Source organism: Myxine glutinosa, chromosome 10 (genome assembly GCF_964187855.1).
Source record: "Myxine glutinosa chromosome 10, kmMyxGlut1.1, whole genome shotgun sequence".
Taxonomy (NCBI): Eukaryota; Metazoa; Chordata; class Myxini; order Myxiniformes; family Myxinidae; genus Myxine; species Myxine glutinosa.
In genome coordinates this window covers 104,304,978-104,332,340 of record NC_136270.1, presented here as the reverse complement: position 1 = coordinate 104,332,340, position 27,363 = coordinate 104,304,978, and the positions used below count along the sequence as shown (strand labels likewise).

Below are 27,363 nucleotides of genomic sequence, written 5' to 3'. Positions count from 1 at the left end.
CCCCCCCTTGGTAAGGGGAACGCCGACCCCAGAACCGTAACAATATATATATATATATATATATATATATATATATATATATATATATATATATATATATATATATATATATATATATATATATATATATATATATATATATATATATATATATATATATATATATATATATATACATATACATATATATATATATACATGTATATATATATACATGTATATATATATATATATGTGTATATATATATATATATATATATATATATATATATATATATATATATATATATATATATATTGTTACTGATCGCGGTTTAGATGTTATGATGACCGAGCGGTGGTGTATTACCGCGACCTAACAGGATCCCCGACTCACCCGATTCCACCCAAACGTTGGCCGGGTCGCACCGCAGCTAGTCAATAGGGAAAAGACAAAGGCGACGAATGCAAAGAGGAAAACGAAGGCAAAGAAAGGTTTGGAAATACTGCTGAATTTATTGACTATTTACAAACAAGCAAAAAGGAAGCAGTCACGTTTATTTACAAGCACATAAGACGCAGGTGACACAGGGAAAATACTAGCTTATACAGACTTAATTAACCCAGGACAGAACAAACAGAAGACAGACTCACGCGGGGAATGACAGGAATGGCAGGAGGTGGATGGCTGGAGGTGAACGCTTGGTGGAGCCAATGCGGAGCTTGGCGGAGCTTTGGTGTGATGGGTTCTCTCTCGCGGGGAATGACAGGAATGGCAGGAGGTGGATGGCTGGAGGTGAACGCTTGGTGGAGCCAACGCGGAGCTTGGTGGAGCTTTGGTGTGAGGGGTTCTCTCTCCTTCCCTCACAAGCTTCAGGACTCTTTCTTCACGACCAACTCTTTGTGACCAACTCTTTGTGACCAACTCTTCACGGACCCTCTACTGGCAACCGACTCCCAACCAAGACCAACTCAGCTCTCTCTCACCAAGACCAACTGTGCAACCAACTCACGACTCACTTCCGTGCGCGCCCTTTTATAGCGCCTCCAGCGATTAAGCCGCCGACGTTTTGGACACGCCCATCGGGGTGCTCACCTCGGCCCTCGGGCTCCGCCCTCGATGACGACGGGTGGGTACGCCCCTCCTCCCCTCTATGACGAGGTGGAGACACGCCTTTCTTCCCCGACTCGAGCCTCGTGGTCAATGGCGGTTATTGGAGGGGAGGTTATTGAGAATCGAGGGCTCAGCAATGACGAGAGGGGATGTAATATGGGCAATCGAGGGCTCGGCAATGACGAAAGGGGATGTGAAGGAAATGGGGATTTTGGGGATGGGAATGAAAGGGGATCTATTCTCTTTCACTGGTGCAATGGAGTACTTCAATTAATGGGAGACACAGCCTTACCCTAGAACACAGAATAAGAGATAACTATCAACAGGGGTATTCTATTACTTGGCTGACGTGTATGCTTGTGGACTAATTATGGGATGCCCTTTCACCTTTACACAGCTCCGGAGGTAGGGGGGCGCAGAATAACCAATAATAATAATAGTACAGCACACAATCAAAAAAATACAGTCCTCATCTCCGCAACAATATATATATATATATATAGTGTAACAGTTCTGAGAAGTGTAACGGTTTTTTTGAGAAGTGTAACAATTTTGGAGGAAGTGTAACGAATGTGAAAACGTTACAATGTGAACGTTACAAAAGTATGGTAACACCCTGGTAATGTAAATAATGGTCGCAGCCGTCCTCCTAGTTAATTCCATGAAACTTACACGCAGGTCACGATATATCTTTTTAAATAGTGTATTTCCTTATTCTATGTAGGCTAAATATGTGTTTCCCACTAGATTGACTTTGCATTGTATCAAACAAAATAAGCATAGGCCCTTGCAATTTCCCCAAACATCTCCGCTCTCCAAAGTTCTTTTAAAAAGGGTGCGAGTTGTGTTCAATCCCGCAAGCCGCCATTGCCCATGTGCTAACCTCAGAGAAGAAAGGCGTGTCTCCACCTCGTCATAGAGGGGAGGAGTGAGCCAGCCCTAACAGCCAATCAGCACCGCGGTGAGCGACCCGGTAGGCGTGCCCTCGGAGCCGGCGGCTTGATTCCGCCCGAGGTGATAAAAGCGACTGTAAGGGACTGCTTCACCAGATGACCTGGGAGAGGAGCGAAGAGGCGGCACCAAGAGGAGCGGTGAGATGCGAAACGCTCCAAGCCAAAGAGGAGAGGTACTCGGAAAGGAAACCAGCTTTGGAGAGACGCGCTGAAAGGAGGGAGACGGCTCCACCAGGAGGAGAGGAGCAGGTGTGCCCGAGCCAGCGCGTGACGTCTAAAGCATCGGCAGCGGGTACGAAACGGAGGGTTTTTCCCGCCAAAACCGCGAGGAATTGAGCTGCTACCTCCGACCTTGCCTCCCTCTCCAGCAATCCACCTCAAGCCCTACCTGCCTGCAATATCCCCTGTGTAAGTGTGAACGTCGTCTGTCCTACTCGTTGTCTTGGGGTTAAGTAAAATAAATAGTTTAAGCTAACAATGCACTGTGTGACTGCTTCTTCCATCCATTGCTGTAAATAATTTTGGTCGCCCTTTCTTTTTGCTTGTGTGTGTATAATAAATCTGTTCTTCCTCCGTACTCTGTCTTCTTCTTTTTCATTCTCTTTCGGTCGCTTTAGAGGTTTCCCGATTGAATATCTGCGGTGCGATCTGGTCAAAGTTCTGGGTGAATCGGGTTCTAATCGGGGAGTAACTGTTCGGACGCGGTAATACCAGCCGCTCGGTAAAATAACATCTAAAAACCGCGTCTGTAACAATTGGTTGTCAGGAGTTGGATTCGGACCTGGGACTAAATTTGTTAGGCCCAAATTTTGGAACACCAATTGTGTTATTAAGTAACAATTGGTGTCTGGGAGTGAGATTCGAGGCCCGAACCAAATTTTTAAAACGTGTAGAAAAAAAATTTTTGGTCAAAATTACGAGCTGACGAAATTTGTTTTGTTTTAAAGCAAAACCCGAATTTTGAGATCGCGCCATGGACAATCAAGGCGATCGGATGTCGGTGGGAGAGATAGACAGGGTGGAATCGACCCAGGACCTCGGGGAAATGTATGTGGAGGAAAGGGAGGAGGAGAAAAATAGCAATGTGGTTGCGGAAGTATCAGACGAGCAAAGTGGCGTCCTCGCGCACGTGGGTGTAGCGGCACCAAATTGTGCCGCGCCCACGACCGTAGCAGCGCCGTTGGTGGATTCGAACCTTTTTTTCCTGCAAATGAGGGCCCTTATGGGACAAATGGAAGACCAAATTGGAGGTTTGAAAAACAGTATAGAGGCTCAGGGTGAGCGATTGGAGGGCCAAATGGGGGTAATGGGGAACCGGATGGATGCTCGGAGTGAGCAAATTGAAGCAACAATAAACGGAATGAGGGCCGATAGGAAGGAAAGGGAGCAGAGGGACAGAGACCGCAAGTTGGGCGAAAGGGTCCCAGGGGTGCACGAGGAGGTAAAGCGGGTCGAAAAGCGCTGGTTGAGCGATGCGGAGAAAAGCGCGGGTACAATGAAGGGGGTAGAAATCGCGACACGGGGTTTGGAAAAGCCGGCGACCGATGAGGTAAAGGGTGTTTTATTAAAGCCAGCGGTCGTCGAGGTGAGTAAAGAAAAAGCGGAAGTGGGCATTGAAATTGAAGAGATGACGGAGGTAGCCCGGGAATTGCAGGGAGAAATGGATTATGTACAAAGTCCCTGCTCACATCACGATGCTGTGCTTAACCCGAATGGAAGTTTGCAGGTTCGCGTGGAGAAAAGGATCCCCCAGGTGAGTCGTGCTGTTGTGTATTGTGCGGGGAGATTTTGTAAGAGGATGTTTGGCAACAAAAGAATTTTCGCGCGCTTGGGATCGAGGAGGCATCCGGGCGTTGGTGAAGGGTCCCGTGTGAGTGGAAATGGCACGCGTGTGAGGAAAAAGTGTGCGTCGGCGAGTGGGCGTGTTATAAAGTGTGGGAGTGAAACCGAGTGCGAGCGAGAATGCACGTCGGGGTGTACGGAGTGTGACACGAATAGTGAGTTGGTGATGGCGCAGGTGCGAGAGGGCACATCGGAGCGCGAGTGTGAAACCAAGTGCGAGCGAGAATGCACGTCGGGGTGTACGGAGTGTTACACGAATAGTGAGTTGGTGATGGCGCAGGTGCGAGAGGGCACATCGGAGCGCGAGTGTGAAACCGAGTGCGAGCGAGAATGCACGTCGGGGTGTACGAAGTGTGACACGGAGAGTAAGGTGGTGGTGGAACGTGTGCGAGAAAGCACACCTGAATTGGTCATGGCGCGAGTGTGGGAGAGCCCATCCGAGCGCGTTAGTGGGTGGATGCAAGAGTGCACGCCCATGGTGAGTGTTACGGAGGACGTAACGGAGGAGAGGTGTGGACCGAAGTGTGCGCAAGAGTGTGCGCGAGAGGTGTGGTGTGTAACAGAGAGAGCGTTGGTGGAATGTACGGACGGCGTTGGAACGCCAGGTTTTGTGAGGGTGAAAGGGGTAGCGTATGCGTGTGAGCATGCAAGTAAAGCATCGACGGTAACCGGGTTAGTGGTTAGGGCGACGGATAGCCGATGCGAGCACTCGGGGCGCGGGGTGCTTTGTTGGGTGCGAGGCCCGGCGCGGGTCGATGCTGCGTCGCTTCTCTTCGAAGCGTCGTTGCCGATTCGGGCTTGGCCCCGCCCCGCACGGTCGAGTCCGGGCCTTGTCGGGCGAGGCGACCGGTCCGGTTCGAGGGCGAGTGGGAGGAAGCGGAACGGTGCCCCCTCGTGGGGACGGGGTTCCGACCGGGGGAGATTGAGCCATCGGGCCCGGGACCGCAAGGTGCCGCGCCGAGATGGTGCGTGGAGCCTCGGTCCAACCAAACCACCTCCCTTGAACCGAAAGCCGGACGGATTCAACCTGCAGGCAACCAAACCACCCGAATTCATTGCTCGGCTTTACGAACCGAGTTTAATGATGTCACGACGCACCGAGGCTAGGATATAGTGGACTGTGATGATGATAGTAGTGATTTGATACGAAATTTATAATAGTGGGTAGAATTGGCAGTAAATGGAAAATTTTTGAATTGGTTGGAATTTGGACGAACAAAATTTATAGTGAGAGACCCCCGATGTGGTGGGATGGCAAATCCATCATCCCTCACATGGGGGGCAAATGCGCTATAGTTTATGGGGTTGATGGCAGTGAAAACTAGCCCGGGTGGGTTAGGATATATCGTGTGTAGGGATCTAGCGAAGATGACATTAGGTAACGTTAAGATTAGTTAGTGACTGATACCTGTAGTGGGGACGCAGGTAGTTTAGTGTGGATGATAATGACGTGGGAGCGCAATAGTTTAAAGGGACGACTGGGAAGCGCAAGTTTCAGAGGGGAGTAGTTAGCTGAGATGATGCCGTGTGTGTGAGGATTGAACAGGTGTGATTGCACAGGTGTGCAACTGAACAGGTGAATGGAGCAGTGTATGAGTGAGTGATGGTGATGTGTGTTGTGTTGACCAACTGGTCCAGGAAGAGGAGGAGGGTGCAGGTGGCACCAGGTATGATTGCACAGGTGTGCAACGACAGGTGAATGGAAGACAGGTGTATGGAATAAATGGTATGGAGTATTGGAATGGATGGTCGTGGAGTGAGTATGGTGGAAATTGTGGAGTGGAGTGGATGGTGCGAAGGTGTGAATGGGGGAAGAGTGGACCCCCATCACGGATACCCGGGGCGGGTAGTGTAAGTGTTAGGTAGAGGGTACAGGTAAATTGTGGTTGGATATTGGCATCTGTGGTGCGGGTGAAAGAATGGTCTTTGGATGGGTGCATTAGTGTTGTGGAAATGGCTGGGCGTGTAGCCTGTTAGTGTGTGTAGTTGGTTGGGCGCTCCACCACTGTGAGGATGTCGGCCAGGTGAGGCCGCAGGTGGGCTCTGGGAGCCGGTAGTAGTTGTTGTGGATGGGGCCCGAGGATCCGGAGGACGGACCCGGGTAGCCCAGTGCCAGAGGGCACCGAGTGGGGTGACAGAGCCAGGAGGGGCCTGCCCCAGTTAGATAGGTTAGGGTGAGGAGCTAGGTAAGCTCGGGTGGCAACTGCAGTGGTGGAGGTGTGCAGGTGGGTAGACCTGCTGGGAGAGCTACACGTCGCAGCCCAGAAATTGTGCAAGGGCACCGGGAGATGAATCGGGGGAGTGAGACCCCAAATTGAGAAGCACCACAGTTTGGTCAATGGGAATTGGTTTTTAGAACCCATAGTGTAAGTGACCAATGGATTGGCAGGGGAAGACCCCGGGTAGTGTAAAGTGTGTTAATGTCATTTAGAAAGTAGTTAGGATGAAGTCTCCTCGCACCATCTTCATCCACTCACCTGAGGTGACAGGTACTCCACACCATGCCATGTTTTATTATTTTTTACTGTGCAAATGTTTTGGATTGTGAGACGCATCATGACGTGGGTGTGACATTGTGCTTTGATGTTCCATCTCTGCCTCCTTATGAGGATTGATGATGAATTTGGTGATGGCAAATTTTGAAGTAGAGGGATTGTGGAGACGAATTTGGTATAGGGGAAATATGGGGAAGACGTGACAGTAGTGACGAATTGGTAATGTGTAGATTTTGTACATATGGGGTAAGGGCAAGGGTAGGGTAGGTGACAGGGGGGTGACGTACGGTAGGGACGAGCTTTCTCACTTCGCCCTCCGTACGCATTTCGCCTTGCATTGCCTTATTGATGTGTACCCTTGTGACCTTACCCCTCGCTCAATTGTCTTTCTTTTGTCTCCCACATGACCTGTGCGCCATTGGGTGCCGAGGGGAGCGTGCGTGAGGTGGCCATTGTGCGCACGAGATTCCCAGAACCAGCATGCATTGCGTTGATGTACCACTTTATGGACCGCTGTTCTGCGGCCAAGTACCACTTGATGGACCCCAGGTTCTGGGGCAGGGCACCTCTGTTGGAGACCGGCCATAGTGGCCAGGGAATCTTGCTTGCGGACCTCGGTAAGGTGGCACCTATGCCAAACAGGTGGACCACCCTTAGTTGGCCCCTGAGGCCCTAAATAAAAATGGACACAAGTTGTGCTTTTTTTATTATTTCCAAGTAGGCCGCATGAAGCCAGAAGACGTCGGGAAGAACATCGGCCCAGCAGAGAAAGTGAAGACCACCACCAGTTGTTTTGTTGTGTTTATTAAGAACCATGGTGACTGCGCACCGAGTGGTGCTTTTGGTGCTTTGTGGTGCTTGTGGTGCTTTTGGGTGCTTTGGTGGTATTGGTACTGGTGCATCGATGCAATGCGTGCTGTCTCCTCCCTCCCAACAGGAATTTCTTTTTTTTCTTGTTCCCTAAAAAAAAAAAAAAAAAAAAAAAACACAGGTCCTGGGTTGCGTTGTAAATAAGAAATCACGTCATTGTAAATAATGCTCCCCACCGTAAATGTATAGTTTGAGAATAATTCCGTAATTCGGTTAGCTGTAGGCTTGAGTCTGTTAGACAGGGTGCAATGCAATAAGGGGACATACTTATTGGTGTTTTAAGATTGTCACACTCAGGGTCAGGTTAATTGTAGAGGGAATTACACCTACGTGTCACACTAAGTTAAAGTTTAGTAGGCCCGAGCACGGGCCTGAAGAAAGGAGGGTGCAGTGTAACGGTTCTGAGAAGTGTAACGGTTTTTTTGAGAAGTGTAACAATTTTGGAGGAAGTGTAACGAATGTGAAAACGTTACAATGTGAACGTTACAAAAGTATGGTAACACCCTGGTAATGTAAATAATGGTCGCAGCCGTCCTCCTAGTTAATTCCATGAAAGTTACACGCAGGTCACGATATATCTTTTTAAATAGTGTATTTCCTTATTCTATGTAGGCTAAATATGTGTTTCCCACTAGATTGACTTTGCATTGTATCAAACAAAATAAGCATAGGCCCTTGCAATTTCCCCAAACATCTCCGCTCTCCAAAGTTCTTTTAAAAAGGGTGCGAGTTGTGTTCAATCCCGCAAGCCGCCATTGCCCATGTGCTAACCTCGGAGAAGAAAGGCGTGTCTCCACCTCGTCATAGAGGGGAGGAGTGAGCCAGCCCTAACAGCCAATCAGCACCGCGGTGAGCGACCCGGTAGGCGTGCCCTCGGAGCCGGCGGCTTGATTCCGCCCGAGGTGATAAAAGCGACTGTAAGGGACTGCTTCACCAGATGACCTGGGAGAGGAGCGAAGAGGCGGCACCAAGAGGAGCGGTGAGATGCGAAACGCTCCAAGCCAAAGAGGAGAGGTACTCGGAAAGGAAACCAGCTTTGGAGAGACGCGCTGAAAGGAGGGAGACGGCTCCACCAGGAGGAGAGGAGCAGGTGTGCCCGAGCCAGCGCGTGACGTCTAAAGCATCGGCAGCGGGTACGAAACGGAGGGTTTTTCCCGCCAAAACCGCGAGGAATTGAGCTGCTACCTCCGACCTTGCCTCCCTCTCCAGCAATCCACCTCAAGCCCTACCTGCCTGCAATATCCCCTGTGTAAGTGTGAACGTCGTCTGTCCTACTCGTTGTCTTGGGGTTAAGTAAAATAAATAGTTTAAGCTAACAATGCACTGTGTGACTGCTTCTTCCATCCATTGCTGTAAATAATTTTGGTCGCCCTTTCTTTTTGCTTGTGTGTGTATAATAAATCTGTTCTTCCTCCGTACTCTGTCTTCTTCTTTTTCATTCTCTTTCGGTCGCTTTAGAGGTTTCCCGATTGAATATCTGCGGTGCGATCTGGTCAAAGTTCTGGGTGAATCGGGTTCTAATCGGGGAGTAACTGTTCGGACGCGGTAATACCAACCGCTCGGTAAAATAACATCTAAAAACCGCGTCTGTAACAATATATATATATATATATATATATGTATATGTATATATATATGTATATATATATATATATATATATATATATATATATATATATATATATATATATATATATATATATATATATATATATATATATATATATATATATATATATATACAGACTTGGCATTTAATGTGGAATATTTTTTTTTCTTGACTTGGGTTTACTTTCTGAACTCAGTATATCAATCTGGTGAGTTTCTTTTACCCTTCGGTGATGTCTTTGTTGAAAGAACCATGTCACTGATTGTCTTTCGCAGCAAGAAGTCAATAACAGGATTATATCACAGGTGGCGTGACAAAATGTAAGGACAGGTACATTTGACGATTGGCTTCACAATCGGGTATATAAGGGTTGTTGCGTTCTGTATTAGTGGAAAACAACTGCTGCACGTCTACAAAAGTTATTGCCACTTCCTCTGGAGATGGTCCGTCAACTTTTTTTTTTTTTCTTTTTTTTTTTGTATACTGAATCGAGGCTCGTGAAAGACCTAACATTTACTTCACAAACAAATCAACCAGACAAACAAAAATATATAAAAAGAGGGAGCGGAAAACAGGACGGGGAGAGAAGGGGAAGCACACAAACACAACATTTGAGAGCAGGGAGATGTGTGGAAGGGAGAGGGCTTGGGGGGAGGAGGCGTGGGAAGGGGGGGGGGGTGGAGGAAGAAGTATAAAACACAAGGACACCAAGGACTTCCAGGACAGAAGTTGGTATTTCAAAAAAGTGGAATTGGGGTGAAATTAGCGGGGGTAGAAAAGATCAAGGTTTTGGATGGGGGAAGATAAGAGATGGTGGTGAACCGCTGTTTTAAAGACATGGAGGGTGGAGTGGGATTGACGAGAGTGAGGGAGTTTGTTCCAGAGGCGGGAGAAAAGAGGAATGAAGGAGTGAAGGTGAGCAGAGAGTCTTGATTTTGGCAGTTTGACCATAAGAGGGTTGCAGGCAGATCTTGTGTGACCTGTAGGAATATTTGCGGGACAGAGCCCAGAGAGAGCTGGGGGGGCAAGGCCAGAGAGGAGTCGGTAGAAGACGGAAAGACCACCAACCTGCCTGCGGTGAGTGAGTGAGAGGCCCTTGGAGTTAGCTTCATCGCGGGAGATTCCAATGATTCTGAACGCTTTGGTTTCAACAGCGTGAAGACGAGCTAGGTTTGAGGCTGGAGCACCAGCCCAGAGGGGAGAGCAGTATTCCATTGAGCTGCGGATGAAAGCCTTGTATGTGGTGAGGAGCTCAGGTGTGCCAAGGAAGGACTTCGCACGACGGAGGATGCCCAGTCGGCGACTGGCTTTGGAGGCCAGATTTGAAATGTGGTTTTCCCAGGAAAGATCATGGCAGATAGTGAGACCCAAAAGCTTGAGTGACAGAACTTCTTGGAGAGGATTATTCAGAAAGTAGATGGGAGGGTTGTCCAGTCGGTCTTTTCGGAGAGACATCGTAAGAGTGTGAGATTTGTCAGGATTGAAAGACATGTTCCACTTGTTTGCCCAGTCTGTGATTTTGTCCAGGTCTGCAGAGAGTGAGGGGGCAGCAGACTGCCGATCTGAGGGATGAAGAATGGAGCGACAGAGAGTAGAGTCATCAGCAAAGAGATACAGAGGATTTTCAAGAGTCAGAGAGATCATTGATGAAGACCAGAAAAAGCACAGGGCCCAGAACACTGCCTTGTGGAACTCCAGCCTGAACAGGAAGAGGAGATGAGAGAAACCCATTCAGGGCCACACGTTGACTACAACTAGAGAGGAAGTCCGCCAGCCATGCGTGGAGATTTCCATGGATACCAAAAGAGGAGAGTTTGGTGAGCAGAGCGGGGTGCCAGACCGTATCGAAGGCACGTGATATGTCAAGGGAGACTGCTCTAATTTCCTGTTTGGCATTGAGGACCTCCATCCATTGTTGAGAAAGCAGAAGCAGCATGTCCAGAGTAGAGTGTCCAGGTCTGAAACCAAATTGATGATCAGAGATCAAGCCAATGGAGAAGAGGAAAGATTTCATGTCTGAAGCAATGATGGATTCCATGACTTTGCTGATAATTGGGAGAAGGCTGATTGGTCTGTAGTTGCTGGGATCTGTTTTTGCACCTTTTTTGTGCAAAGCGGTGATGTTGGCAGATTTCCAAGCAGATGGAAGATGACCTTGAGCAAAAGAGAGGGTGAAGAGAACAGAGAGAGGGAGTGAAAGAGCGGAAGAACAGGATTTTGGGACCCGTGGGCTGATGCCGTCAGGTCCAGTTGCAGAATCCGAGTCGAGCGTTGACAGAAACTTTTCCACCTTGTCTGGAGGAAAGGACACAGAGTCCAGGAGCAGCTGGGTACGACTGGGTACGGTGGGTACAGAGAGGGATGGGTTTGGGACACAAGATTTAGAGGCAAACACAGAGTTGAGGCATTCAGCTTTTTCACGTGCGGAGTCAGCCGTGTGGCCATTTGAGGTGAGGGAGGGGATGGAGGGGGAACAAACACCAGAAACAGATTTGACCAGACGCCACCAGGATTTGGAAGAGGGAGACAGATAAGAGAGTTCGGTCCTGAGAACGGAGAGATATTGTGTCCTGGCTCTCCTGAGGGTGGACACACACTTGGTTCGTGCTTTGTGAAAGGAAATGAGATTTCCTTCCGTTGGATTTGCTTTCCAGGAGACGAAAGCAAGTTGTTTCTGGGCAATAGCCTCAGCACAAGATTCCGTGTACCATGGACGGGAGGAAGGGTATGACAACAGAAGACGAGATGGGATAAATCTGTGCATGAGAGAGAGCAGTTTGCTTTGGAAGAATTCCCAGGAAGAATTTATGTCAGAGGCAGTAGAGATGGGAGACCAGTCCAGATGATTGATGGCTGCTTGAAGACTGTGCCAGTTGGCCTGAGTGAAATGCCAGACTCGTCGACGCTGAGGAGGCTCTCTGAGAATGATCAGAGAGATGTCAAATTTGGCATTGACAAAGCTTTTGGCATGGAGTGGTGGTTTTACGAAATTCTGGCATGAAACAGCGTGCTATTGCTCGGCAGTATGGCATCACTCAAGGTCAGCTGTCAAAGATCCTGAAACAAAATGCTCAGAGGGGTGTCCCTCCTCCAATACAGAGGCCAGGACGTCCACGCAGAACCACAAGGAGAGATGATCGCAAGCTGCATCGGTTAGTCTGCAATGGCCGTACCAAGTCAGCTAATCGGCTTAGGGCTGAGTGGCAGCAACTGACAAATGTGCCTGAATCCAGAAGGCTAGTCAACCAACGACTGGTTCAAGCAGGCCATCGTGCCAGGCGTCCCCTGAGAAAGCCACGCCTGACCAGACAACACAGCCAGCGCCGATTGCAGTGGGCCAGAGAGCACCGTCAATGGCAGCCAGGGCCCTGGAATCACGTGACCTACAGTGACGAGTCTAGATTTCTGGTCTATCGTCAAGATGGCCGTGTCCGAGTGCACAGACAAGTGCATGAAGCCCACAACGAAGATTGTATAGTGCCAAGAGTCCAAGCTGGAGGTGGTGGGGTGACCGTTTGGGCTGCTTTTCATGCAGGGGGCAAAACTGACCTGGTTATTCTGAATGGAAACCAGAACCAGTTCAAGTACAGGGTCATTCTGGAAGAAACATTGCTTCCATTTGCTCGTACAGCCTTTTGAGGAAACTTTGTCTTCCAAGATGACAATGCATGGCCTCATCGTACTTGCATGATCCAACACTTTCTTGCTGACTGTGGTGCAGAGCATATGGAGTGGCCTGTCATGTCCCCGGATATGAATCCGATAGAGAACTTGTGGGCAGAATTAACGCGTCAAATCGACAACTTGGACAGCAGCCCACCACAGTGCGTGAATTGCAGCAGGCTATTGTCACTGCATGGCAAGCGATTCCTGTCCAAACCTTGGCAAATCTCGTGAACAGCATGCCTCAACACATACGTGCTCTCCTGAATGCTCGTGGGGGTTACACGAAGTACTGAACTGTAATTTTTCTGTCCGTAATCCCAGTCATAATTTAGCTTTTGTTTAAAAAAATTTTTTTTATGGCTAATGTGCAAAATAAAGAGATACTTCTGGAAAACGTACAGAAGTTTAACACAGTACTGTCCGTGAATTGAGTTCGATATCAGTTTACATCACTTTGAAGGATCAATTTATTTGTTTGGAAATGTCAAATGTGGTTTTTCTTTCATTTAAAGGTCACATTAACAAAATCTCGAATAATTTCAACATAATTCCAATGAACTTTTGGTTCCAAGTCATCTTGAAAAGTAAGTTCACCCCCACAAAAAAAATATTCCATATTAAATGCCAAGTCTGTATATTTATATATATATATGTGTGTGTGTGTGTGTGTGTGTGTATATGTACATGTATATGTCAATCCTGGATTCGAGTATCGACCCAGCTATAAACTGTTACCCTGGTGTTTTGAATGCTGGGTGATGCATTAATCTAATGTATGCGTGGTATCTTGGCAGAACTCTAACCAGAAGCATCCATCTACCAATGACAGTTATTGGTGGACGTTACAGATGTTATGGTTTCTTTAATGAAGAGGAAGCAAATGATTGCTGGCACTCTGAACGCATTGCAAATTACTTCAGCGGACGCTGCATGAGCTGTACAGCAGCATTCCCAGAAATGATGCAAGCCAGTCGTCACTTGTTGTCGGGTAAAATGATTGATAACTCAAGATTTTATTTCGAAAAACTGGGAATCACTAATTATCAAAACGGAGCAGCGGCTGCTAAAATTGAGGGGACTACTGAGATATGTTTACCATCAGAGTCGTACTGTGGTCATGAAAACAATCTTGCAGCATCGATGCTGTGGCACAGTTTTATGGCACTGCAGGCACCAGATTTTATTCTGAAAAAAACTTTCAAAACATTTTGAGGGTTCTTTTTAGGAGGGGTGGGGGAGCACTGGCTCTGGCCCAGCATACTAAGCCTTCCCATCGCCGAAGGTGGACAGGGGTTGACGTCACAAGTAAAGTGATGGCTTTTCGCCTCCTTTCGTTATGAAGGCTTTTGTACTCGGATGACTCATGGAAGGCTTTCACTCACTACCTGCTTAGGCAAGCCTTGGAAACTCGCCCATGGTCATTAACTCTTTCTTATTGACACCAAGAGAGTTTAAATAACATCGGTGCCCCTGTTTTGCAGAAGCATGCTGGAGGCATGGCAGGCAGTCACTGTTCGTGACTACTCCCTGTCATACAGTGTATAGTGTCTACTCCCTCCAAAAGTTTTTAAGCAAACCAATCGTTTTATTGAATTTTTGAAGGGTACTGTAGTGACTGTTATTTTATGCAAAAGTTCATTGATGTTGATTTTCCTCGAGTCAAACACATCTCCTTCTTTATAGGTGTGAGCCAGCTGCTCGTGTTGCTCTGGTCCCCAGAGTTAGGTCCATCAGAGGTAAAGGGAGGATTTTTTAAAAACCAATTGGGTTGAAATGAGACTTGCAGATGGAAACCCCCCTAGACCCAATGTCTCTTTCCCAATGTTTACAATTCGCTTGAACATTTCATTCCTTTTATCGTGTGTACAGTCTGTGTCAAAACACTCATTCCTGACAAACCTGCGGAGCCACAACACAAGCTCTCTGGACAGTGCTGACTCATGCTCGCCCTTCTGCAACGAATAAAAATGGTGTGTTATGTATAAGGCACCCAATGTCAAGAGCTCTTGAGATTTGCATTGGCAGCTGGCAGACTATATATTACCATGTTAATGTTTTATCCCATCGTATATGTTACGATAAAGCCTGGTGTTGGCTTAACAGTTAAAGTGTCTGGCTGCCTTATGTTCTCAGGGTCCTGAATTCAAGCCCCAGTTGTCCGTTGAATTAACACCAGCTGGGTTGACTCAGCCTGTCATCCTTCCGAGGTTGGCAAAATGAGTAGCAGCTTTTACAAAAAGTTCCTCAAGGCACAAAAATTGGTCCGGTTGCTTTCTTAGCCATGATAAATGACTTTGTTTCCGTTTATCCTGAAGTTTCACACGACAAGTATGTTCATGACATTGTAGCGGCTGCCGCTGAGTTTTCACAATCGCCTTGCACCTATCAAGGACGCGGAGCGATCACCATGCCGGGCTCGTCCAGGACGCCCAGGCCCGCGCTCAACTTGCCAGGCCGCAGCCAGGACGCTGGGCCACGCCCCCTGGCGCCGGGCCTGGGCAAACCCCCTGGCGGAATAGATATATATTGCTGACTGATAAACGGTTTTTCAGAGTGCCTGAGTGTTTGATTTCATTAAAGCAACTCAGATGAATTCTAGCTTTTTGTCGCGTCCATTCTTCCGATCGACGTGGGAGCCCCGGCTCCTTCATTGGTGACCTATCGACATGGACACGGCAGTCGCCCTTAAACTGCCTACCTTCTGGGAGGCTCACGCGGCGGTTTGGTTCGCACAGGCGGAGTCCCTGTTCGCCCTGCGAGGCATCACGGCCGACGACACCCGCTTCCACCATGTGGTAGCTGCGCTCGGGTCGGTTACCGCGGCCCGCGCCCTGAGCCTCCTCGAAAGCCCGCCAGCCGCTGACAAATACGGCGCGATTAAGAAGCTGCTCCTCGATGCTTTCGCCCTCCCATCGGCGGAACGCACACGGCGCCTGCTCGATCTGCCTGAGCTCGGCGACACGCGCCCTTCCGAGCGCATGGACTACATGCTTTCACTGCTCGGCGAGCACTCTCCGGCATTCCTGTTCCGGGAGCTGTTCTTCCGTCAGCTGCCTAACCCGGTACGCCTCGCCCTGGCAAGCACGACGATCACAGATCCCCGGGCCCTTGCCAGAGAAGCCGACAAGATCTCCGCCGCAGGACAGCGCATCGTAGCGGCGACATGGGACCCACCGCCGTCCGACGCAACACCCAGGGCGCCCGAGCACCCGGCACGGTCGACGGCCGAACTGCCGACGCCATTGGCGGCCGCTCTACCGAGCCGACCACCTCCGGCACGACGACCGAGGCCTCCACCTGACCAAGCGTGGTGTTACTATCATGCCAGGTTCGGACAGAAGGCCCGGACATGCCGACCCCCGTGCACCTTCGGCAGGCCGGGAAACGGCCGGGCCGGCGTTCATTACCAGCCATGAGCGCCGGCCACACGGGCAACTTACTGTTCATCACGGATAAAGCGTCCGGACGGCGCTTCCTGTGCGACACCGGCGCCCAACTGAGCGTCATACCCGCCTCTGACCAGGACAGGCAATCCGCGGTTTGCGGCCCCTCCTTAGTTGCGGCCAACGGATCGACTATCCGCACCTTCGGCCCGCGCAACGTCACCCTCTGCTTCGGCGGCCAACGCTTTGCTTGGACGTTTGTAACCGCCAACGTGCCCGTGGCTCTGCTAGGCGCCGACTTCCTCTGCGCACACGGACTGCTGGTGGACGTCCAACGGCGTCGTTTAATCAACGCTGAAACCTTCAGCTCCCTGGTATGCACATTGAGCAGCTCCGCGCCGACCGAGCTGGCATGCGCCGTCCCGGCGGCGAACGAGTTTGCTCGCCTGCTCACGGAGTTCCCGGCCCTCACGCGGTCGACGTTTTCGGCCGTCGCAGTACGGCATGGGATCGAGCACCACATACCAACCACGGGCCCGCCGGTCTACGCCAGGGCCCGCCGCCTCGACCCAGCCAAGCTCGCCGTAGCGAAGGCCGAATTCGACGCGTTGGAGCACCTCGGCATCGTGCGGCGCTCCGATAGCGCGTGGGCCTCGCCACTGCACATCGTGCCAAAGCCGGGGGGTGGATGGCGCCCGTGTGGCGACTACCGCCATCTCAATGACGCTACCACCCCCGACAGGTACCCGATCCCGCATATCCAAGACTTCTCCGCCCGTCTGGCGGGACGGGTCATTTTTTCGAAAATTGACCTCATACGGGGATATCACCAGGTACCTGTCAGGGCGGCCGACGTCCCTAAAATGGCAGTCATCACGCCGTTCGGCTTATTCAAATTCTTGCGGATGCCGTTTGGTCTCAAGAACGCGGCTCAGGCGTTCCAGCGCTTGATGGACGGCGTGCTGCGTGACCTGCCGTTCCTTTTCGTTTACCTGGACGACATCCTCGTCGCCAGCACGTCCCGGGCCGAGCACCTCCTCCACCTCCGGACGCTGTTCGAGCGCCTCAGCGAGCACGGCCTCATCGTCAACCCGGCCAAATGCCACTTCGGCACGACGGCCGTTGATTTTTTGGGCCATCACATCACCAAGAACGGGGCCGTGCCGCTGCCAACCAAGGTCGAGGCCATCACCACGTTCCCGCGTCCCCGCACCATAAAGGCCCTGCAGGAATTCCTGGGAATGGTGAATTTTTATCACCGCTTCGTGCCCCGCGCTGCTCAGCTCATGCGGCCCCTCTACGAAGCCCTCCGGGGCATGCCGGCCAAGCACGACATCGCCTGGTCCGCAGCAATGGATGCGGCCTTCCAAGGCTCAAAGCGGGCCCTCGCCGACGCAACACTGCTCGCTCACCCGGTGCTCAACGCTCCCATCGCCCTCACCACGGATGCCTCCGACTACGCGGTGGGCGCCGTACATGAGCAATGGGTGAACGGGGTTTGGCAGCCACTCGCTTTTTTCAGCCGGCAGCTCCGGCCGAACGAGCTCAAATACAGCACGTTTGACCGGGAGCTCCTCGGTCTACACCTGGCCGTCCGCCATTTCCGCCACCTCCTGGAGGGCCGACCTTTCACGGCGTTCGTCGACCACAAGCCGTTGGTTTACGCCATGGCCAAGGTCACGGAGCCATGGTCGGCCCGCCAACAGCGCCACCTCTCCGCCGTGTCGGAGTTTACCACGGACATCCGGCACGTCGCCGGCAAAAACAACGCCGTGGCCGACTGTCTTTCCCGGGCCAGCGCGAACGCGGTCCACCTGGGCGTGGATTTTGCGCTTATGGCGGCGGACCAAACCACCGACACCACGGTGCAAGCCCTCCGGGCGGCGGACACGGGCCTCCGCCTGGCCGACATCCCCTGCGCGGACACTGTCCTGCTCTGCGACGTCTCCCAAGGCCAGCCTCGCCCCATCGTGCCCGTCGCCTGGCAACGCCGCATCTTCGCCTCCCTCCACGGCCTTTCCCACCCGGGCCGGAAAGCTTCCCAGAAGCTGGTGTCGGCGCGTTTCGTCTGGCACGGCCTTCGTCGGGACGTCCGCGATTGGACCAGCGCCTGCACGGCCTGCCAACGGGCCAAGGTCCACCGACACACCCAGGCCCCGCTGGCACCTTTCACCGTGCCCGAACGACGTTTCGACCACGTCAACGTGGATCTGGTGGGCCCCCTCCCCCCGTCACGGGGGTTCACACACCTGCTCACCATGGTGGACAGGACCACCAGGTGGCCGGAGGCCGTTCCCCTCGTCTCCACCACCACCGCCGACGTGGCACAGGCTTTCATCGCCACCTGGGTCGCCCGCTTCGGCGCACCGGCGGACATCTCGTCAGACCGCGGTCCACAGTTCACCTCCGAGCTGTGGGGCGCGGTCGCCCGCAACCTGGGGATCAAGCTCCACCGTACTACGGCCTACCACCCCCAAGCAAACGGGTTGTGCGAGCGATTCCACCGCTCCATGAAGGCCGCGCTCATGGCCGGCCTTCAAGACGTCGGGTGGGCCGACCGGCTGCCGTGGGTCCTTTTGGGCCTTCGCACGGCCCCCAAGGAGGACCTCCAGGCATCCACCGCCGAGCTTGTCTATGGCCAGGTGCTACGCGTCCCGGGCGAATTTGTGCCCGACGCTACCAGTCCCTGGTCCGCAGCTCACCAGCGCTCGGACCTCCAGGAGGCCGCCCGACGGTTTGCCCCCGTGCCAACATCCCACCACGGTGACCCCCAGTCCTACGTCCCCCCAGCACTCCGCACAGCGGAGTATGTTTTTGTGCGTCACGACGCACATCGGTGGCCACTCCAGCCGCCGTACGACGGGCCCTTCCGGGTGCTGCGACGGGACGACAAGTCGTTCGTCATCGACATCGGCGGCAGGTCGGACCGGATTGCTGTGGACCGCCTCAAGCCGGCGCACGTGGACGTCGACCACCCACCACGGGTGGCCCTTCCGCCGCGGCGAGGCCGTCCCCCGTCCACGGTGCCCCCCACTCGACCGCCCACCACCTCACCGGACCCCCTCCCACGACCCGCCAGGGGTCGCTTCGGCCGGGTCATCAGGACCCCCCTCAAATTGACCCTGCCGGTGCAAGTCGATTCTGGGGGGACGTGTGTAGCGGCTGCCGCTGAGTTTTCACAATCGCCTTGCACCTATCAAGGACGCGGAGCGATCACCATGCCGGGCTCGTCCAGGACGCCCAGGCCCGCGCTCAACTTGCCAGGCCGCAGCCAGGACGCTGGGCCACGCCCCCTGGCGCCGGGCCTGGGCAAACCCCCTGGCGGAATAGATATATATTGCTGACTGATAAACGGTTTTTCAGAGTGCCTGAGTGTTTGATTTCATTAAAGCAACTCAGATGAATTCTAGCTTTTTGTCGCGTCCATTCTTCCGATCGACGTGGGAGCCCCGGCTCCTTCAACATGACCTTTTGTCGAACTTATAGTGACACTGAACAAATTAGTCGTATGCAGCAGCAACTTTCAGAAGTTTCGACAGAAGTCGTATGTAGATTGCCAAAATCAAGCAGACTCTCTGCTCACCTTCACTCTTTCATTCCCCTTTTCTCCCACCTCTGGAACAAATTACCCCGCTCCCTTCAATCCCACTCCTCCCTCCAGGTCTTTAAAACAGCTGTTCACCACCATCTCTTATCTTCCCCCATCCAAAACCTTAATCTCTTCTACCCCCGTTAATTCACCCCAGATCCACTTTTTTTTGAAATACCGACTTCTTTCCTGGAAGTTCTAGCAGTGTCCATGTGTTTTATACCTCCCCCCCCCCCCCCCCCGCCTTCCCATGCCTCCTCCCCCCAACCCCTCTCCTTCCCACAGATCTCCCGATGTCCCTGTTCTCTGCTGTTGTACTTGTGTGCTTCCCTCTCTCCCCATCTTGTCTCCCGCTCCCTTTATTGAATGTTTTGTTTGCCTGATTGTTATCTTGTCTCCCGCTCCCTTTATTGTATGTTTTGTTTGCCTGATTGTTCTTTTTTGTGATGAATGTTAGCTCTTACACGAGCCTCGATCTTGTACACACACACACACACAAAAAAAAAAAAACTTCACTGTCTCCAAGAATGGTCATTTAAAAACAATATGAATCTCAATACTAGTAAATGCCAAGTCATGATTACATGTTTTGGAAGACTCCCGGCAGAGGGGCCCAGTTTTCATATCAGAGACTCAGCTATTAATCAAACAGATTGTGTTGAACTGTTAGGCACCCATGTGCAAGAAAACCTGAAATGGGACACTCAAGTTCAGGCCATGTGTAAAAACTTCAACAGAAAACTCTACTTTTTTGCTGCAACTAAAACGTTGTAATATCCCTGTTTCTGACTTAATAACAGTATATTTACAGTATGTCACGATCGATGTTTCTATACGTGAACGTACCCGTTTGTTTGCAAACGGGTACGTTTTTCATGGAAGTCCTTCACGAACTTGCTGTCCATGTCTGACATGCGACTGAAGGTGCTACACAGCTGCAGGAATGTGGAATTTATTGGTTTCATGCTTTCGCATTCGCCGTATCTGCATTGCCTGTTTGCTTCTGGCCTCCCACCCGTGCGTAGCACGGGTATCTCACTAGTTTTGGTAATGTACTTTTAAAATAAAACATACACAGATATTGGCCTCCTCCACCAAAGAACAATAACTTAAGGAACTCTGACATGTTATCTGAACCAACCGCTACAAGTGCAGCCCCATCCCCTTTTTAGCCTCCCTTTTGAATAAGAATTGGATGAGGTCCTTGTTTTAATGAGTGTGACGCCTATTGTGTTTTGTTAGATATCTGTGTTTTCTTTCTCCGTTTGGATGGCAATTATATCCTGTTTCTTTGCCATTTAATGTTTGAGCCATTTTTACCTCCGCCACCAAAGGTGGATGGAGGTTATGTTTTCACCCCTGTCTGTTTGTCTGTCCATTGTCCGTTTGTCTGTCCATTGCCCGTTTGTTTGTGAACAAAATATCTCAAAAAGTTGTGGACGGAATCAATTTTCATCTGAAAAACAGTCACTTTTCAACCGATTGACTTGAAAAGAGAACAGCATTTGTATATTGCCTCACTGAATTGGGAAACCAACTATTTTTGAGGTCAAAAGGTCAAAGGTCAACTCAAGGTCAAATTTTCATGCATGGGAGAGGTGTACTTTGAATGTATCCGTACTTGTTTTGCTTTCCTTTCATGACCGCAGAAAACATATGAATGTTCCTTTTCTGAGAGAGAGATGAGAACAAACGAACGTGTAGCATTGCCAGTAAGGATTTCGGCAATTTGGGGCAGTGCCCTATCAGTTTTTCTTGATTTTAAATCTTCTTGCTTTAAATTTTTAATTTTTAATTTCCTTATATTTCCTTAGTTCGTTCTGATAACTTCCTATTCTCAAAGTTAGGGAAAGTCGGGGTGTATTATTAACTTCCTCTTCCCAAGGATGGGACGAAGTAGAGCCTCATGTGCACAAACATGGCGGCTACTTGTTCGCAGTGATATGCCTCGTTTGAGCAACTCTCGCGCAAGCGTGGTGTAGCATACTCCCCGCCGAAAGGTGTTTCGGTGAAAGCGATTGTTCTCAAAATCGTGAACATGATCAGTTTTGAGAAGGTACATGCTGCATCATGAATGAATAAGCGAGTTATCGTTTTCGTGGCCGATGAAGATCACATTGCTCTCATCATGCAACAAGGTTTGTCTCTCGACTCCAGGCACTTTTCCATAGTATATATATCCCTTGGAAACTCCTGCCCAAAATGTGGTTATCACAAATGTACCACTATTCCTGAATAATGATATAATCCTTACAGAGCTGTGGCGCTGTGCAGCAGTGGCATAAATATGGTGTAAAAGACTGTGCATCAACAGCAGTTCTGGGCCCTGTGCTTTTTCTGGTCTTCATCAATGATCTCTCCAACTTTCTGGAATATCCTCTCTATCTCTTTGCTGATGACTCCACTCTCTGCCACTCCATTCCTCATCCCTCAGATCAGCAGTCTGCAGCCTCCTCACTCTCTGCATACCTGGACAAAATCACAGACTGGTCAGAACAAGTGGAACATGTCTTTCAATCCTGACAAATCTCACACTCTTACTATGTCTCTCCGAAAAGACCGACTGGAAAACCCTCCCATCTACTTTCTCAACAATCCTCTCCAACAAGTTCTGTCGGTCAAACTTTTGGGTCTCACTATCTGCCATGATCTTTCTTGGGAAAACCACATTTCCAAGCTGGCCTCCAAAGCCAGTCGCCGACTGGGCATCCTCTGTCGTGTGAAGTCCTTCCTTGGCACACCTGAGCTCCTCACCACATACAAGGCTTTCATCCGCAGCTCAATGGAATACTGTTCCCCCCTCTGGGCCGGTGCTCCTGCCTCACACCTAGCTCGGCTTCACGCTGTTGAAACCAAAGCATTCAGCATCATTGGAATCTCCTGCGATGAAGCTAACTCCGAGGGCCTTTCACTCACTCACCACAGGCAGGTTGTTAGTCTTTCTGTCTTCTACCGACTCCTCTCCAGCCTTGCTCCCCCAGCTCTCTCTGTTCTCTGTCCCCCAAATATTCCTACAGGTCGCACAAGATCTGCCAGCAAACCTCTTATGGTAAAACTGCCAAAATCTAGGCTCTCTGCTCACCTTCACTCTTTCATTCCCCTTTTCTCCCACCTCTGGAACAAATTACCCCGCTCCCTTCAATCCCAATGCTCCGTCCAGGTCTTTAAAACAGCTGTTCACCACCATCTCTTACCTTCCCCCATCCAAAACCTTGATCTTTTCTACCCTCGCCAATTCACCCCAGATACACTTTTTTGAAATTCCAATTTCTTTCCTGGAAGTCCTTGCAGTGTCCATATGTTTTATACCTCTCCCACCTCTCTCCAAGCCCTCTCCCTTCCACAGTTCTCTTGATGTCCCTGCTCTCAAATGTTGTGTTTGTGTCCTTCCCCCTCTCTCCCCATCTTGTCTACCGCTCCCCTTATTTTGTGTTTTATGTGTCGGTTTGACTTTTTGTGTGATTAATGTTATCTCTTTCACGAGCCTCGACCTTGTATACAAAAAAAAGAGTAAACTTCCGAAAAGTTTTTTCCCAGCCTTTTTAAAACCTCTATTTTATTTCAATTGAATTATATCCCTGAACACTGAAGATCTCAAATCGCCTTCTTGGCACTGAAAAACCTGTTTAGCAGTACCTGGACAAATTATTATGCCATTTTCTGAGATTTAGACAAAAGCACAGCCCGTAGGAAATATAGATAATGCTTGGAAACTCAAAGTAGGAGTTTAAAAGACCCTTTCCATGTCCGTTTTCTCAAAGTGGAGAATATGTCAGTACAATTGTGCAAAATACCAAACTTGGTACACATATAGTACAGCTGTATCTCAACATTAGCGGTCCCAACATTCGCGGGTGGGTTCCACGTATTCACGGTTCATAACACGTGACCTGCTTCTACATTCAAACATCGCATATTCCGGGTAAGTTATTATTATTATTATTTTTTGACTGGTCTCCTACATGCGCTGCTGATACTAATTCGGCCTGGGAATTCATCTAAAGAAACATGCTCTCTCTTATGCACAGATTCATCTCATCTCTTCAATTATTTTACCCTTCCTCCCGCTCTTGGTACTCGGAATTCCTGTGGCGAGGCAGTTTTATAATAACTTGCATTCTCCTCCGAGAAGGCAAATCCAACTGAAAACAACCTCAGATCATTCCATGAAGCTCGTAACAAGTGTGTCTACTCTCTGGAGAGCCAGAAAACAACATCTGTCCAATCTCAAGAATGAGCTTTCAAACTTGTCTCCGTCCTCTAAAACCTGGTGGTTCCTGGTCAAGGTGGAGCCTTGTCAGGACTTGCACCCTCTACCATCTCCGTGCTTAGTCTCCCTCATGTATCTGTAGGATGCACATGGTCCACCAGCAACCCCCTTCTGGTGAAACTGCATAAATCCAGAACAGTGCTCACCTCCACTCATTTGTTCCTCTTTTTTTCCCACCTGTGGAACCACCTTCCATACTCTCTGCAATCCCATTCTTCCCTCCAGGTCTTCAAGACAGCTGTTCACCACCATCTCAAGTCATCAGGTCAGGTAAGGTATGGGAGCATGCGCCAGACCAGTGCGTCGCCGCATCCACTTTCTGACGGTACTCCAGGGGCCTCCGCCTGGCCATCCCTCAGGCTGATGTCTGGCCCATCCCTATCTCCTTGAGATGCCGATCAATCTGCTGCAACCATGAGGCACGCGGTCGGCCTGTTGGCATCCTACACTCACGAGGCTCCCTTTGTGAGAGTATCTGGTGAGCTGGATCAGCATCCGGAAAACGAGCCACATGCACTTTAGGGAATACACTACAGAAAAAATAATTATTTTTTAGGCTCATTTACATCATGAGACTCGTTAGTATCTTCGGCAACGGTATTTATATCCTCCATTAGTGAGGGAATGTCGGAGGCTCACTCGGACGCTTGTGCACCGGCAATGGTGCCACCCATGACCGCCTTCTTTGCAGCACCAGCAAGATTGCTTAGCTCTGGTGCTCTTCGCTTTTTAGAATACACTACAGATTCTTCGTTCATCGGCTTGGGAAGGGGGGAGATGCTAGTTGTGTCAGTCACATCGGTGGGTGTCATCACATTGGAATCAGAGAGCACCAGGGTGCCAGACACCTCAGTCGGCGTGTCAGAAGGTACAGTCCGGGTGTCAGAAGGTACGGTCGGGGTGTCAGAAGGTACGGTCGGGGTGTCAGAAGGTACGGTCGGGGTGTCAGAAGGTACGGTCGGGGTGTCAGAAGGTACGGTCGGGGTGTCAGAAGGTATGGTCGGGGTGTCAGAAGGTACTGTCGGGGTGTCTGAAGGTACGTTTGGGGTGTCAGAAGGTACAGTCGGGGTGTCAGAAGGTACGGTCTGGGTGTCAGAAGGTACGGTCGGGGTGTCAGAAGGTACGGTCGGGGTGTCAGAAGGTACGGTCGGGGTGTCAGAAGGTACGGTCGGGGTGTCAGAAGGTACGGGTCCGGGTGACGGAAGTGCATGTCTCTTTCACCGGGTTACTCCGTTTCATAATTGTACATATTGCAAAACGAGCCACATGTACAACAACTTGTTGAAGCAGGACCAAGAAACATTTGCAGCCATATCCAAGCCCGCCTGCCTGCCGCAAAATGTGAGTGGCCAATACATGGTTTGGTAATCACTCTTTCAACAACAGTTTTTGGACAGAGCATAGCTGAAAGGCCATTATACGGCTTTTGACGTCGACCATACTCTGGCCACCTGTGACCAATTGACGGCATACAACATTTGGCCGTAACCAGTGATAACCTCCCCAAAATAAATCCAACAGTTGCCTTTGCACTTCCTTCACCAAGCCTTCTGGTGGTTGCAGGCAGATGAATATGTGCCACAAGAAGGAGGCAACTAGATTCTTCACAACCAAAACTCGGCCCTTATACGAAAGGTGAGGCAGGGCTCTCCTCCACCTACTCAATCTTTTTTTTATGCGTTCGACAACACCTTCCCAGTTTTTCTGGCCGTACTGTGGGGATCCAAGAAACACTCCAAGATAGCGAACATCTTCATCCACCCACTGTAAACTTTCAGGAATGTGTATTGGCGGGGCTAGCGCCATTACAGATACATTGTTCCTGACAAAGGGAACCTATAAAGTTCTGCTCTTTTCCCAGTTGCACTTCAAAGAGGAAGCTAAACCAAACAAATGTAGGCACTTAACAAGAGCTGCAATGTCGTTATTGTCTTTAACAAGAACGGAGACATCATCAGCATATGTCGATACGACAACTGAAGGATATTCAGGAGATATACTCATTCCAGAAACATTATTCCTTCGTAACACGAGAAGTGATTCCATTACAAGGGTGAACAGTAAGCTGGAGACAGGGCAACCTTGCCTTACCCCACTTTGAACCTGTATGGGCGAACAAAGCTCATTATTCACCTTAACTAAACTGAATATATTGTTGTACAATAAAGCAATATAAGTTCTGAAATTAGCTCCAAATCCACAAGCTTCAAGCACATGATTCAAAAAGACGTGATCCATGCATACAAAAGCCTTTTCTAAATCAAGAAAAATTATACCAATGTGGCGGACACGAAAGCCCACTGGCGTGGTGACATCATTCCGCGCACCAAGTGGGTGGCGGCCACGCCCTAGAGAGAGGCGTGGCCTCAAGATATACACGGGGCGCGCAGCCCGGAGCAGCTCAGTGCTGCAGTTTGAGTACTTTCAATAAAGACTCTTTTATGAACCGCGTTGTCCGCTTGCTCCTTACGTAAGCATTAGCGCGCAGCATCGCGCTTCATATGGTGACCTCGACGTTGGATCTGCCGTAGCGATCCTTCCGAACACGACGCCATTGCAATGGCAAACAACAACGCAATGTCGATTAAACTTCCCGAATTTTGGGAGGCCCAGGCCGAAGTCTGGTTCGTCCAAGCCGAAGCCCAATTTCAGCTTCGGCGCCTCACCGGCGACGACACGCGCTACTGCCACGTCGTCGCCTCCCACGGGCCCGGCACAGCCGCTCGAGTTGTGTCCGTCCTTTGCCACCCACCGGACGGCCACAAGTACGAGGCACTCAAGCGGCTACTCCTAGCCACGTTCGGCCTCACGGACGACGCACGGGCCGACCGCCTACTGGATCTCCCCGAGCTCGGCGACACGCGCCCGTCGGTCCGAATGGACCATATGCTGTCACTATTGGGCGACGAAGCCCCCGGTTCTCTATTCCGGGTGCTTTTCCGTCGCCAACTTCCAGCGCAGGTTCGCCTCGCGTTGGCCGGGACCGTGCTAACGGAACCCCGAGCATTGGCAGCCGAGGCGGACAGGTACTTCGCAGCTTCGGATACACGGGTGAGAGTCGGTGCGGCCGTCACGGACCTCGAGGCTGATGCTGCTGATGATGCTGATCCACAGCATCAGCTTACACAGCATACGCAGCATGCTGATACGCACCTCGTGACCGCCGCCACGCCCCGCCCACCGCCGCGGCGAAAACCGCCACTGCGGGGAAAACCGCCAACTCCACCGGCCTGGCGGAGCCAGCCGCACTCCTCCAGCTCCACCACCTGGTGCTGGTTCCACGCCAAGTTCGGCCACGAGGCTCGGCAGTGTCATCCGCCGTGCTCCTTCGACAGGTCGGGAAACGCCCGGGCCGGCGCTCAATAGTGGCGATGAGCGCCGGCCGTTCGAGCAGCCTGCTGTTCATAACGGACACCTTATCCGGGCGCCGTTACCTGTGCGACACGGGAGCACAGGTGAGTGTCATTCCCGCCGGTACGTCAGACAAGCACGCCGCGGGCGGGGGCCCCGCGCTGCTTGCCGCGAACGGGACGCCCATCCGTATGTACGGAAAACGCTGCCTCTCTCTGCGGTTCGGAGGGCAGGTTTTCCGA

At 50.7% G+C, this 27,363-nt stretch overlaps 1 protein-coding gene across 8 annotated transcripts in view; it reads left to right on the top strand.

Annotated features, from left to right (window-relative positions):
* The window catches only part of LOC137417105 (solute carrier family 15 member 2), a 450,049-nt gene that overhangs the window by 54,245 nt on the left and 368,441 nt on the right, over positions 1-27,363 (top strand). For 5 of the 8 annotated variants that reach the window (XM_078785950.1, XM_078785956.1, XM_078785962.1 and 2 more), the window contains one exon: positions 14,398-14,498. The exons of the other annotated variants lie outside the window; for them this stretch is intronic. The gene's annotated coding sequence lies outside the window, so the exon portion shown is untranslated. Of the gene's footprint in view, positions 1-14,397; positions 14,499-27,363 lie in introns of those variants that run through there. 8 annotated transcript variants of the gene reach the window in all.